Source organism: Excalfactoria chinensis, chromosome 1 (genome assembly GCF_039878825.1).
Source record: "Excalfactoria chinensis isolate bCotChi1 chromosome 1, bCotChi1.hap2, whole genome shotgun sequence".
In the NCBI taxonomy this organism is placed as follows: Eukaryota; Metazoa; Chordata; class Aves; order Galliformes; family Phasianidae; genus Excalfactoria; species Excalfactoria chinensis.
Window position 1 is genome coordinate 60,074,164 of NC_092825.1, and position 7,970 is coordinate 60,082,133.

The window sequence follows — 7,970 nt, forward strand, 5'->3', positions numbered from 1 at the left end:
ATTATGAAACAATTTTTGTTTAAAGTCATACCTTAGACAACTATTTCAGAGATTTCTGTGCAGACAGAGTTCAGTCAGAACTGAGATTAACTGGAATCAATTATAGGTTAAGATGGTCTTGTTTTATCTTGTTCACAGCATTTGAAGCCTGTATCTGATGTTTCTGAAGAACTTTGTGAGCATCACTAAAAATGCAGGATAGCATTTGCCTGCATTTCTGTTTGACTACATACCAGAAGAACAAATACAAACAAAACCTAAGTACTCTGTAAATAATATAAAAGATCAATTAAGAAAGCGATATGCAGTCATCAGGAATGAAGCTGAGAAGGCTTACTTGTGAAATCTTTTAGGTTTGCAAATCTAATATAAAACTCATCTGTGTTTTATAAAGATCTGTTACACACCATATAAGTAATCAGTTATTAACATTTTTGAATATATAAAAAGTTATCTCAGACATTCTGCATCTATGGTATCCATCACATCATGTCTGGATAATTTTTTCCTTCACTAAGCATTTGTGTAATTTTTTTCCACATTTGAACTGGAGGCAACTGAGAACCCTGGTTCAGTTCTGCACTGCTGTTGGACAGATGTCATAGTCACTAACTTGTTCTGCAGCAGCTTTCTTCTGTGAAGGGGCAAGACCAAGGTGAAAGATTTAATGTAGAGAGTAGCTGTATTTCAAGTTGTGTGCTTGTCAATTTTTTTTCTTTTGTAGACATAATAGGTTGTGGGGAAGCCGTATCCTTCTTAATTCAGAGTGTAGCAAAGAGTTTTGATGGAAAGGTCTTTCTATTCTCAGCTTGTCTTATGAAAGAGTGCTTTAGCCATTTATCCCTGAGTCCTATTTCTGTCCCCATGTTGTGTATTTTTTTCCTCTCTCCTTCCCTATTTCAAGCACAGAGTGTGGCTAAAGCATAGAACTGACAGACTGCCTCTGTGGTAGTGTGCAAGCCATGTTAGTTTGCTGGGATCTTTCTCCATCTTGAAAATAGAAATAGATGGAACTACTTCACTGAGGTGCTAAGTTTAATTCACTAAAATTTACAGTGGTGTTCTAATTCAGATGAACAACATTACAGAAAGACAAAATATATATTTTTAATATTTATTTTTATATATGTAATATTATATATTTTTTTATATGTATATATATGTGTATATATATATATATTTTTAAGACACTACAAAGCCTAAGGTGCAGGAGTAGCAGAACAGGTGACAAAGTCCATCCTTAAGTGCTTAAGGAAGCACAAATACAAGAAAGTTCAAGAGTGGACATACCAGAATGAACCCAATGAAGGGACATGAAAATGACGAAGGGTCTGGAGCATCTCTTCAGGAGAGAATGAGAGAGCTTGGAGAATGCTCAGGGGGTTCTGATAAGTGTACATAACTATGTGATGTGCAAGGACTTACTAAAATGGGTCCAGGCTTTTTTCCAGTGGGGCCCAGTGACAGGAGAACAGTTGCCAAAAACTGAAACATTATTTTGATCACAAGTAAAAAACTGTGGTTATCAAATAATGCAAGAGGTTGCTTGGGAAGGTTGTGGAGTCCCCAACCTTGGAGATCTTCAAAACCCAATGTGACGTGCTGTTGAGCAACTTAATGCTTGTGACCCTGATTTCAGTGAGGCTGTTGTACAAGACGATTGTAAACAGTGACACTGAATATTTTGCTAAAGCAGAATCTAAGGAAGAATGTGATAGAGGCAAGAAAATAGTTTTTTGTCTTGTTGCTGAGTATGCCCCTTACCAATAGTTAGAAAGATTTGCTAATTTACTTCTATATTTTTTTTTTCAGGGAAGTGGTTTTAAAATTGCTGATCCTCAAACTTTTGCTATGAATGAAAATTATTTTGGCATGATTACCCTGTTCCATCAAACTGCACATCTTTTATTTTGGGGATTTTGTTCAAACATATATAATTATCTATGCTAAGCAGTTTTTCATATGTTGTAAGGCTCTTGTCTTATTGCACCTATTTGACGGTTTTATAATTCAGGAGTAATTGAATTGCAATTATTTTTCATGATGCATGGTACAGTTTTATATCACGTTGTTGGCAGATATTCTTTATGATGTCGTTTGGTCTAATGGGAAAATTACAAGTAGCTCTATCATATAGAAAGATGGCTTTTTTTTTTTTTTTTTTTGCCATGTTATAGTTTGTAGATGGCATTCAGGATATTTTCTTTTGACATATAGATTTTTAGGTACAGACTGAAATGAGATTCTAAAGCAGGGTTCATAGTTGAGACAATATTATCTGCACATCCAAGATTATTTCAACTATTCTCCCACAGGGATGGTTCATTTATATTCCAAGTCCATTTAGCAGTTAGCATTCTAAAATACATACGTAAATATAACATGATGGGAGAGTTTCTGCTCTAAATTCATCCCAGACTGAACCTGACTGTTTCCCGAGAAGCCATGAAAAGGTGCTAGCATCTTTTTGGAAGCAAATGCTCATCACAACAGGGGCACTGACAGTAGATCTCCCACCTCGTTGAAGAGCTTTCCACTCACTGCTCTGCCCACATAGTCTCTTAATCTCTCCTGCTGGAGCTGTAACTCAAGGTGTAAAGCTTTATGAACTGTATATGGAAACTGCCCCTGTAGCTTTGAGAGTGTTCTATGGGTGGTTCTGTAACTTGCAGAGAGGCAAACCCAAGGCTCTGTGTCAATGAATTATGTCAACAAAAATGATAGTCCTCAACAGGCAGGAGTGAGTAGACATTATTTGAAAAGAGCATATTTTGGCACAGTGGATGTAGAAGAATAGTAGGAAATGACAGCTGAATGTTGAAGCCACCAGAGCATTGTTTTACAGTGGGTAAATAAATAGAAGTTTTTGGTTTTACCTATGAAACAATATTCAGAATTTCACAGATTTTCATGGGATGGGTCAATGGGTCATATGAAACTGATATCATTTGTTCATATGAAATTCTCATAAACATCACATAAAAGTTGATAATAGTTTCAGATATACAGCCATCTTGAAATCTTTTCTCTTTCCATCATCTGCTTATACATACTCGAGCCTTGTGAACTGGTACAGAAAAGAACATCACATAACTTATTTATTCAGCTGCAATGTTGAATGTCCAAAAGCTGAAAACTGTAAATAATGACAGTCAATAATACCTTGTGTGGTTTGGGAGAAGATGTCAGAGCTAGAAATGCATGTTCTTGCATGGGCCAATACATTCTTATTAAAATTATTATTTTCTAATGGAGAAGCAGTGGTCAGTCTTTATGAAAGATGCCAGCTTTGCCAGCAGATCAAGGGGAGATGATAATTCCATTCTGCTCTGTACTGGTGAGGATGCACCTGGAGTCTGGGGGACAATATCCTCTATTGTTGGAAATTTGTCTAAAATGAATAATATTGAAGCTATACTGCTAATCTCAGGATACATGCAGTAGCATATTTTCAAAATTCATTCTTTCTTCTGCATATAGTTTAAGCAAAGGCAGGTAAGTTGGAATTTTGTACCGAGCTGAATCCAAACACAGATTTGTTGTTACTAGTTTTGACATAAAATTTGAACTGAAGACTTCAGTTGCAGCAGGTCTGGGCAGATCTGGATTGTGATCCAGATGTGATCTTCTAATTGCTGACACTTTGTTAAGCTTTCTCATTTAATTTAGAAGAGTTTTGGAGAATTCCACACACAGCTTCTGAAAGCATAGCATGTGTGCAGCAGGAGGTTAAACTGTCTTATTTAGTTTCCAAGAAATTCAAGATGGTGCTTGGGGCAGCGATATTTGTCCAGCAGTATGGAGTCTAAATTCCACTTTTTCTTCCTTTTTTTCCCTCTTCCCATTAACTTCGTACCAGAGTTTGAGACGGGCAACATAGAATGGTAGAATCATATAATGCCTTGGACTTGAAAGGACCTAAAGATCCATCCAGTTCCAACCTGCTGCCAGGCTGAGCTGCCACCCACCAGCTCAGGCTGCCCAGGGCCCCATCCAACTCAGCCTTGAACTGCTCCAGGGATGGGGCACCAACAGCTTCTCTGCACACCCACAGCTTCTCTGGGCACCCTGTGCCCTTCCTCATTACCTTCTGAATAAACAATTTCCTCCTAACATCTAACCTCAGTCTCCCCTCTTTTAGTGTAAAACCATTTTTCCTTGTCCTATCACTATCAGACCACATACAAAGTCTGTCTCCCTCTTCTTAAAAAGCCTTATGAGTTCTGCAATTAATTCTCCATGGAGCTTTCTTTCTTCTCCAGGCCGAACATGCCCAGCTCCATCAGCCTTTCTTCATAGGACAGGACTCACTGCATGTGGCTCGTATGTGGCACGTGACTCATTGTGCCTCATGGTATGTGGCATATCACTTGTGGCTCATATCTTGCATGTTGCCAGCTGATGGCACATGGCTGATATTTTTTCTAAAAAAGAAGGGATGCAATCCAAAGGGACACAGACAAGTTTGGTAAGTGGGCCTGCATGAAATGAATGAAGTTCAAGAAGGCCAAGAGCGAGGTGCCGCAACTTGGTCAGGGCAAACCTAGATATGTGTACAGACTGGAAGATCTCATTGAGAGGCCTAGATCTCTCTACATGGACCTCTAAATGTTAGTCCAGTAGCATACAGAAACCTCAGCAAAAGCAAGAGCCTTAAAGTGAAAATGGTTTGCCTGGTCAGAGTTGCTCAATCATTTCCAGTTTCACACACATTCATGACAGTCCAGATTTCAACATAACTTCAATAATCAGTTGATTATTTACAAGATTCAATTATGCTTTATCCCAAAGCACTGACAGAGTCTATCTAATACTTTCTTTGAATGGTTCTCCAAAGAGCTGAGATGGAGAGGCTAAGTATGCTACACCTAGGCAAAAGAAGAAAAGCTTGGATTTACTCATTTGCTCTTTGGCTTTTCTTAGCTGCAGTAAGACACAGTATCAAACCACTATAAAGCTTACAACACTTAAACCTTGAGTTGCCTTTTAATATAGTCAGGTAGCATGCTACTGATTTAATACTGCAGACAAGACTTACTTATTACTGTCTGTTACATGCTATGAATGATTTTCAAATCATTTCAAACAAAGCATGTTTTTCATTGAAGTAAGATTGGCTGTTTTAAAACCACCAGTACATAGGAAAAAAAGGAAAGGATTGCCACATGCCAAGCTAATAGAGTGAAAATACTGCGTTGCTTAAAAAAAATAAAAAGAAGAATTTTTAAGTGTATGACTCAGTCATTATTGCAGATTTCAAAAGCTCCCTGGCACTCTCAGTAGATGGTGCTCGGCTCCAACAAGAAGGTGCTCTTGAAAATCAATGGGCATTATGACACTCATAGTATGTTCAATGGCTTGCACTGGTGATGTGCAGGACAGAGAAAATATATTTTGTTAACTTGTAAGTATGGGCAGTATCTATATTTAATTCCTTGAGATGTTTTGCCATTGAACATGGCATGTGAAAAAAACCCTGACAGTTAATTTCAACTTAAACATAGTGGATTAACTTTTCCAACTTCAGTTACTGCTTAACCTGACTGATTTTGACTGAAGCAGATTAAAGAAGGCTCACATAATCCTTTCCACTGATGGAATTGGTGGGTGCTGGGATCTCTGTCCCAGGGTAGCGATTTCTTCAGCTGTAAAGGTTTATGAAGAGAACATCTGTCCATGCCTAAAATGCTGAAATCAATACATCGTGTAACTTCATAGCAGGCTGTACTGCTGTTTGATGACTTAAATGCACATTTTCCTGACTACTGATGGCAGTTCAAGGAGATCACTGAATTTCCAGAAGTATAATTAACTAAACTTCAATTGCACTCACTGAGATCTGAATTTGAAATTGGATATTTTTTTAATAATTGCTTGGAAAATAAACCACATCCATCAATAGCTGTTATATCTACTACTCAGTGCTCTTGCAGAATGTCTGTCATACAAGACATCATCTGCAATATTTTTCTGGGTAATCTTCAGAACACTAAAGAAATATGAGCAAATTGAACCTGGAAATAATTATTAACCTTTTTATTGTTTGATACAGTCTTCAGATTTGGCATTGTTGCTTCGGTGGGAAATTTAGGGTAGAAATACAATTGCTTACACAGATCAGACAGCATTTAATCACCCGCCCTCCCCCCCCCCCCCCCCCCACACACACACACAAACCTCCCCAAGTTCTGAGCCATGCAACATAGTCCACTTTGAAAAAAACTTTATTTATTTATTTATTTATTTATTTATTTATTTATTTTCCCAGAGAGGTGAGATGGAATATGAGATTCCTAAACAGTATAATCAGACTAAATAGCTTTATCAAAGATAGCAATTCAAAGCTTTTAGTGCAAATGCTTACACTTAGAAATTCTCTTTGTAAGATTGTGTTTACTGACTCTGCCACAATAGGTAAAAGAACAAAAGTGTCTTTGATGATTTAGCAGAGAAAAGGGTAGTACTGAAAAAGAGATGAGAAAGAGTAGGATGCAAAACACTGCTGAAAAAATAATTGATACTGTTAAAGGAAGAAAGACTAAACTGAAAAAGAGGGACAAAGAGAGAATAACATTGAAATAATTTTTGTACTGGATGTTCACATTTTGCAATTAGATATGTAAGGGTTTGTGCATCAGTAAAATTTTGTCACATTCATACTACAGATTGACCACATATGCATTTCTCAGATTTCTTCCCTATTTCCCTATTGCTTTCTCCTTGACAGACTTTTTGAAGATCTTAGATATGAAATCTCTAACTGAGACATAGATCAAGTAATTATATTTGTGGCTGAACAGATGAAGGTGGAGGAATGCAAGCCATTTTTAGGTTATCACATCAGGATGTGACAAGAAAAGAACAGCAAAGGGACACCCTAATTTCCTCATCCAGTTCTTCTGGCCAAGTTGGAAGGGTCAAAGAAAAACAGGGTTTGATGTGATGCACAAAGGAACCACAAAGGCTACAGACTTTATACAGTCATATTATCACAATGATTGGCATTCCCTATGTATAACAGTGAGTATAAATGCTGAAAGAAGACTTCAGGTTTTTAAGAGAAAAATGTTGAGAACTAGCCCAAGAAATCAGTCTGCAACTGAGTTTTAGTAGAGATTATATTTAGTTTTTACTGCCACACAGACTCTCTGTCTGCTATATGCAATTCCCTTTGGTCCCCTTAATCCAAACAAAATACCACAAATATACTTGAGAGAGCAGTAGGACTTTAAAGCAACTACTTTAAAAATAGTAAGTACTAAACTTTGGGTGACCTGCATGGAATTTATTCAGTCTTTATTTTATTTTTCTTATCTTTTCTGAATTGTGAAGTCTTTAATTAAGGAATAAAATTTGTTAATAATCTCAAAGTACAAGATTAATTTGCTCTGGGGATAACAGGCATGAAAGGAGAGTTTTTATAATATTCAGCTTTATTTTTTCCAGAGTATGTGAAGTGTGGAGTGGATAAAGTAAAGTAATACAGATGACTTCTAACCCCAAGTGATAAACTAAGGAGAACATGTTGGCTTCCACTTCCACCCTCCAGTCTCCATCTTTTTTTTCTTTTGCTTTAATTTCTGTCCCACCCTCTTTATTCTTCTGTCCTGTTTCTATTCTTACTTATCTCCAATTTAACCTGGCCTATATTTACTTTTCTCTATCCCTGTACATTCTTATTATTCATCTGCAGAGAGCAGCAGGACCTGAGATTTCTGTATCATTATTCCTATTCAGTCTGCTCCCAGCTTCCTTCTTGTTTCCACCAGCTTTCTCTTCATTTTCCCATTCTACATTTGAAATTTCTACCTTTTCTTTGATGGGAGTGGAAAAGTAAAGGAAGATATGGAAACCAGAAGCTGGTGATTGCCACCATGGCTTGGGTCATCAGGCCAACAGCTGGAAGTCAGAACAGATGAAACGCACCAGAATGGGAACACTGTTCCATCTGTGAGAGCTTAAAAATTCTG